Source organism: Clupea harengus, chromosome 21 (genome assembly GCF_900700415.2).
Source record: "Clupea harengus chromosome 21, Ch_v2.0.2, whole genome shotgun sequence".
Classification (NCBI taxonomy): Eukaryota; Metazoa; Chordata; class Actinopteri; order Clupeiformes; family Clupeidae; genus Clupea; species Clupea harengus.
Window position 1 is genome coordinate 4,583,097 of NC_045172.1, and position 8,205 is coordinate 4,591,301.

Consider the following 8,205-nt stretch of genomic DNA (forward strand, 5'->3'; position numbering starts at 1 on the left):
AAGGCCCCTCCTATCCCGTCTGTGTATTCCACAGGAGGCAAAGGCAAAAGGCTTTTTCCATGACTGACAGGCTAGATGAGATGTACTGATATAAAACATATAGCCTGCACTTATCATGATAAGAATATAAATAATAAGGACATATTCTTGGCAAAACATATTGAATAGGGTTAGGGTTATCTTTATTTTCCAAACATGCATGCTGAATTACCTTTGTATATCAAATGTGTTACATAGGTGAAATAGTTTATATTATACTGTCTGTCACTAATTGTGTTGTTATGACACACATATTGAGCATACATTATTTGCATCACAACTTTATAAATAGTAACCTCTGTCATCCGCTGGCATCCATTTAGCTGTCACCTGTAAAAAGGAAACAGAAACTAAAGTCAACATGACAGATCAGTTCATCTGAAGGATTCCTATAAAATGGTTTTCAAGTTGAAGATGATCATGATTTTGGCGTCCTCTACTGGACATCTTGTGTAAGTGCAAATTATTGTAAAGCTTTGCTAGTATGTGGGTCACAGAAGACAGACACTTGAAGGTAACATGAATCCACATGTTCATTACACCTGAACATCCCTTACAGCTCTAAATCCATTACACCTGTAAATCAATTACACTGCATGATAAAGAGGAAGGCAGTAACAGAATTAAACTGCTACATTTGTGATGCAATATTTGGTAAAGTAATGCTCCTCTTCAGTGTGGTTTAGTTATATATAATAACTAAACCACACTATATCATATTGTTAGACTGGATAGCCTGTGGCATGCCTGTGGCAATGAATTTGATGTTTAAATAATTGCATAGTGTATAGTTTTATTATTTATTTATGTTAATTTGGGTGTTTGTGTATGACATATTTTCTGATATTCTGTTTCTAACCTGTCCCTATTCTCTCCCACGTAGTAGGACCTTTATCTGCAAATGCTGATGGCTGTGACAACAAATGTAACCCTATGAGGACACTGTATACCCACTGAGCTGAATACTTTGAATACTAGCTCGCACCCCTCCCCCCCCGACCTCGATCTCTCTCCATGGCTGGCCCCAAGCTGATGGGTCCCCCCCTTTGAGCTGAGGTTCTGCTAAAGGTTTCTTCCTGTATGAAGATAGTTCTACCTGGCCCCAGTCTCCTTAGTGCTGGGAAGGGCCTAGAGACAATGACTATTGTTATTAGCACTATATAACTCAAATGGAATTGATTTGAACTTTTCAGTTGTGCGACTATCGAGTCAATTGTCCCATTAACCACAAAAACCCGACATGAAGTTCATATGGACATGGAGATGCTGCCTCTATGATGTCAGCCCACGCGTGGTACAGCATTAAGCCCAAAGAGACGAGAGGTGATTAAAACAGTGGGATGATTACACAGAATTCAGGAGTGTCCTTTCCAGAGAGCAGACCACCACAACGAGGCTGGACTACTTCAGCTAAGCGTCCATAATCCAGAACAGGAGCAGACTACTGAAGGCACAACCAATCAGAATGCAGCTCCGCTGTGCCCAGTGTCTTGTCATCAGCAATGAGTTTGCAAATAAACAACAACGGAACTGCTTGGCAGGCAGTCATAGCCCTGGATATAACTCCCAGTCATCTCCTGAGCCTAGTACTGCAATTTACCATACACCATCCTGACCTTTCAAAGTAACATACTTGGATGGAACTGGTGGCAAATGAATGTAGAGTGATGTAGCATATCCCTTATTGTGTATTTGACTAAGATTAGGGGAAGTGGAGAGAGATACAGTAATATATGACAAATGGTAACCGTAATGCTCTTAACTCTTAGAGAGATCCATACGTGATCACTTTGAAGAGAGGTGACTAAAAAATCCTTCTTTTCAAAGTAATACGTTTAGGAAGCCAAGATCTTTATCGGATCTTGTGAGCGTCGACCTTAATATGCCTGAAATTCTAAGCAGCGGGTTTCCTTGCAGAGGAGCATAAGACAGGCAGTCAAAGTCAAACTACAACTACATCTTTTCTTTTTTTAGCCAACAACAGATGCATCACTGTTTTCCAAGAGACCTTCAGGGTACGCCACTAATTACCATACGTTCCCCGTGTTTAAAAAAAAAAAATCCCATTTGTGTAGTCTATTTAATTTACAGTGTCTATTGTCTACGTACTTCCACCATGTCTTTCTGTCTGCATCATGGGACATTTGTGTTTGTGATTGTGCACTAGCACTAAATGTTGCAAAGAAGACAGATGATGTCTGATGATGGTATTTAGATTGCATTATCAGACAAGGCTACTAAAGCGAAATGTATTTGCAGTCTGTGATAAACTGTTACACTGAGAAACAAGACATAAATATTTGTTCTCATATTAGGCTCGTAAGCATGACAAAGGTCAGAAAGCTAAAAAATGGACAAAGTAGGCCAGTGTTAATCAACAGGTTGTTATGATGAAAGTCTAGACCATGTTCTTGCCTTAAGAAACAACGCAGTTTTGCATCATTTGAAAGCATTAGCAATACAGAACATGTCATTACATCTGAACAGAAAAGAAGCTGCATAATTTCCTGTGTGAGGCCAGGCATGTCTGCTTAACCTTATTAGTGTCTGCAATGCACAGTGGACGCCTGTGAAATCTGATTTATGCCATAATTACTGTATGAGACCCTCTGTGTAGGATGGCACAGGATGTACAGAAAACGGACAAATGCAATAGACACACATCGAACACACAACAGTGCAAACAATATTAGAAAACAAAGAAGATGAAAAAGGTCCCTGTGGCAATGTCAGAATATGATTCAACACAGAGATATGAATATATCTCTCTATATTTTTTTTTCGTATGAGAGTTTAAGAATTAAACAAGACTGCATTACGAATGAATCCTTTGTAGCTCATTTCCACTGAGAAGCCCTGAGATCAACACTCCATACCCAGACAGAGATAAACAAGAGCAGACAGAGAGAGCGCAGCTAGAGACGCTAGTTTGTTTCAGAGTGGAAGCAGTGAAATGAGGGGAATCTTACCTTCCAGCTGAAGTAGAGGTGAGAAGTTTGGATGTTTTTCTGGGTAAAAACTGGTCTGGTGTCTTCGCTGTGAAGTTGCGAGGGGGGAGAGACGGGGTGAGAGGACAAGAGAGTGAGAGGCAGGGCGGGGCGGGATGGAGGATGAAGAGAAAGCACCCTTCTCTACAGCGAGCTCTCCCTCTACCAGCCCCTCATTTACACGTCCTTGCAGGCATCTTCCCTGTTCATCATCCTGTTCGTCGTAAGACACTAGGTTTGATTCTGTCTGGCTTATACACTTCCAGTACAGGGGGCACATGGAACCATCCAACACATCCGCACAACTATCAGCCAATGGCAGAGCAGCCAAAACAATTCTAGCAAATCAAAGACACTTTTAAAAAACAGCTCTTCAGGTGTTGCTGTACAGTCATTGACATGGTTTGATTAAGTCAAGTAGTAAAGTCTATTTTATATTACCTTACTTAACAGTTACTTACACAATCACATAATAAAGCTGTCACTAAATCTTCAGTCAATGGCTACACACAGGTTCAAACATTTGCATTTTTGTGCCAAAGAGACATTTTGCTTGAACAATAAGAACATAAAACCAGTAAAGAAACGCAACGTTGAAAACTGGAGGTGCCCTAAGGAAACGACATGTGCAAGCAAACCATGCCAGCTACAAAGTCGTCTTATGACTGGAGTAAAATCACATTAAATGGTGCACTGAGACAAAGACTATGTCTGCTTTATTTTAAATTCACCACTGCAGCAAGGGGTATCAACTAATCAGATTAGTAACACAGTGATTTGGATCACATTCCTAAACAAGGCCACTCCAGTACAAGAACAGGGTGAAGAGAGGTAAATTAGAATGGACATTTCAGGAGCTTTCAGATGGCCGGAAAACAAATAACAAGAACACTTTAGGGACCAAGGCGGCCACCCCACGTGTTGGTATGTGGGGTAACTGGAGTAGGTGGTGAAGAGGTGGGGGGCGAGTTGCATGCAGGCAACAGGTACTCTTTCTCTGATGCCCCCCTCTAAAGAAAAAGAGGCATCCTTTAAGTAATCCAGCTCTTGGAGCTAAAGTGGTCCAATCAGGGGGAGAACTTCCACTCTCAGAACTTTCAGGTTTCCTAGGGGGAGCTCGCGAGATGAATGAGGGTCATATGAAACTTTATAGAGTACACATTTTTTTTTCTGTTTTAGACATACCACACCATACAAATAACAACAGTAATGCTTTCAAATTTGGCTGTTGGTTAGGTTTAAAGGCTTAGATATAGTGGTGCTGGTGGCATCACTCATAGTCATAGCGAACCACTTCACAGCCTGCACTAGCCCACCGAGCTGATACAAGTCAAGTCGTCCTCAGCCCTGTGTCAGCTTTTTCTTGTCTTACCAAATCTTGAACTTGAAGAATTTGCTTTATTAGTTTTAGTCATTTTAGGCTTGGCATAGTTTCTCTTTGGAGCACACCGGGAAGTTTACGCTTGATAGATATACTAGAGGCTCAGGCAGCTCGTGTTGGCTTGCAAGCTAATGAAACCTAGTAATATATCACAAGTTAATGCATTGCTTTTGTGTAGTTCAAATAATTTGTTACTGGATACATAGACATTGACTGGTTGGGTGTCCATGCCATGTAATCTCTGATCGTAGGTAAACCGGTAGACGTAGAGTACAGTACGTTATTTACAAGTTACTTCACTAGCTAGGTTAGCATTAGGCTAACTACTTTCTACTCGTGTGGGCAAACTATCTGACTTTCGCCATGCAACACGCTGCGCAGTGTATCCACTAACTTTAATACAAATGGTATGCTTTCATTTATAATTGACCACTTCTGCACCATATTCTCTGTTTTTATATATGTAGTCTCACCTGATAATGGCATTAACACCTGAATTCGTGCCAAACCCTCACTTAGGTCATTGGCCATAACAGTATGGAAAGGATGGCTCAATGAATATGTGGATTTGAATAACCCCGGAGTCTATTGATGGACATATGTGCGTCTCATGCTCTCGCGGGGCAACACGAGTCCCAATTCTGGCGGGAGTGCGAGTTCTTGATGAGAAAGGGGGATTCTATGGAGTTAGATTTGTTTCATAATTCACAAACAAACGAAACGCGATTCAAACAAACGAAAGCCGAGTCACAAACAAACGAAAGCCGAGTCACAAACGAAACGCGATTCACAAATGTGATTTGTGATTCACAAACAAACGAAACGCGACACAAATAAATGACCCCATGACATTTGTTTGCAACCTGACGAACACGAGTTACAAATCCCTGCATTCGTCTGTGTGGATTTTTGGAACTTTCCTAACGCGTTTAGATTCACAAATGCAATTTTTCTAAAAGATATTCTCTGCAGCCTATCAGATCTCTTCCAATTTTAGCCAATCACATTATAGTGTCTATGTGGACTACAAACCACCCGTCATGGTTATGGACACTGTCCGAGATCACGAGCAATGGCATCTGTTAGCTGCCCACTAAATGTTAGTGAAATATAGCTTGTTAATCTTATTTAACCGATTATCATACGTGGTTGAATATTCTTGAGAATGGCAGGATCCATGTTTAGTCGTTTTAAGTGTTTCCTAGGCTAACGTTTAGCAAGCTAGGCCTTGCTAACATGGATAGAGCTACGTTTGTTGCATATGTTTGCTCTCTCGCCACATCTTACATGGATAAATTGTGTGGCATGTCAAAATAATAAAATTGTGTGGCAGTAGCTTGGTAGTTAAGCATAGGTCATTTCATGCCCAGTGTAAATTATAGCAGACATCTGAATGCTGGGATGGTCCATTCATTCGAATTTAGGCTAATATTCCGTAGAATTCTGAAGCACCTTATGTGTGTCTGTGCACTGTGTATTTATTACCTTCCCATAGCCTGTCTCACCCTAGTATTGTCGGTATTGGCGGCATTAGGTTTGGTAGGGGCCATAGTTACAGCCCTAACTATGCTTTCTGCTGCTCGGCTCTCTGGCATTGGGGAAATATTCCTAGCTAGGGCTTGCACAAGAACATGTGCTGCTGCCTCCACTTGACTTGACAGCCCCTGTTTTGGAAAAAAAAATCGTTTTACTGATATGTTCACTAAAGTCCCATGTAAGATGTTACCTGGCTAGAAAGCAAACATATTCAGCAAGCGTAGCTCTATCCATGTTAGCAAGGCCAATGTTATGTTAGACATTGACTAGCTAGCTTGCTAAACGTTAGCCTATGGAACACTTAAAATGACTAAACATGGATCCTGCCATTCTCAAGAATATTGTAACAGACTAGTATGGGACTGGTGAAGAGTGAATGTATTTTATCCCCACGTATGATAATCGGTTTAATAAGATTAACAAGCTATATTTCACTAACATTTGGTGAGCATCTACCAGATGCTGTCGGTAGGAAAACTGTATGATCAGGGAAAGTGTATTAAAACCGGATGTCGTCACTTTAAGCCGGTCTCTGGTTGGATAAAGCTTTTCAGCAGAAATGGACAAGGACCTTTGATTTATTCTGTAGGAACCATGCCGATGCCTGACTTTTAATATTGTGTGACGTTGTTGAAGTTCAAGTTCAACATTAATAGCGATTGAATTACCCTTGTGTCGTGTAATCGCTAGCGGTAAATAAACGTTAATAACTTGAATGACTGATTAAGGATATATGTTACACATCACAAACACATGTAATCGATGGGTTTTGGGGGAAATGAGGTAATTGGTTAGCTTAAATTGCAGTATCTTAGGCGAGCTAATTGACCTGGCTAGCTATAGCGGAATTAACAGTGCTAGCTTTGTGTTTGGTCATATAGCTTCGTAAAAGTTCGGTTAACAAGTCACTTGTGTGTTTAGTTGTATGACTTCGTAAAAGTCCGGTTAACAAGTCAATTGAGCATTAAGCCACCTGACTATAATGGGTCTATTCATATTAGCATGCTAACGTTAGACTTATTAGCAGCGAGGCTAGCTAGCTACTATGTGTTCCAATGGATTGTTGGTCTAAGCGTTAGCTTCAGTTAAGACCTACGTGTACCACATGAACAACTAAACGAGTCAATGTAGACATATACAAAGTTGTGTAGATAGCTTTATTCACATAAGCCGTATAACTTCACAAAAATAATAATAATTTAAAGAAAACCGATCGTTTGCATGCCAGGCGATCAACACAACTTCTCAACTAAAAAGTAAAGGTCCTTGTCCAGTTCTGCTGAAAAGCTTTATCCAACCAGAGACCGGCTTAAAGTGACGACATCCGGTTTTAATACACTTTCCCTGATCATACAGTTTTCCTACCGACAGATGCCATTGCTCGTGATCTCGGACAATGTCCATAACCATCAGGGTTGCCAGGTCTGTGTGACAAAACCAGCCCAATGGCCAATCAAAACCAGCCCAAAACCAGCCCAATGGCCAATAAAACCAGCCCAAAAACCAGCCCAATATCAGAACTCAAAATATGCCCCTGCCAAACCATATACACTGCTTTTAAAGTCCAACAGCATTGCTATCATTGCCAAATGTATTATAATATCTACAAAGTAACACCAAATGTTTAATATGCCAGCATTAAAAGCAGTTTTCCCTAAACAGTTCTTTCATCAAGGTCCTAAAATGGCCTTGTGTAATTAGATACAGTATATTATCATTAATAATACGCCCCGTGCGTGTGTGTATGTGGGCGTGTCCCATGTCCATGTGTGTACATGCTGATCTGGAGTCAGTTTGGTAGGATTTGGGTATAAATAAATGATTTCATTTAAAATATGGATTTTTATTTAAAGACATTCATGTAATTTGCATGCAAAATAGGTCTACCCGAACCAGCGGACAAAAAATTCAACCCGCGGCAACACTTCAAAAGTAGCCCAATTCCGCGGGAAAACCGCGGACCTGGCAACACTGATAACCATGACGGGTGGTTTGTAGTCCACATAGACACTATAATGTGATTGGCTAAAATTGGAAGAGATCTGATAGGCTGCAGAGAATATCTTTTAGAAAAAATGCATTTGTGAATCTAAACGCGTTAGGAAAGTTCCAAAAATCCACACAGACGAATGCAGGGATTTGTAACTCGTGTTCGTCAGGTTGCAAACAAATGTCATGGGGTCATTTATTTGTGAATCACAAAATACATTTGTGAATCATGAAATACATTTGTGAATCGCGTTTCGTTCGTTTGAATCGCGT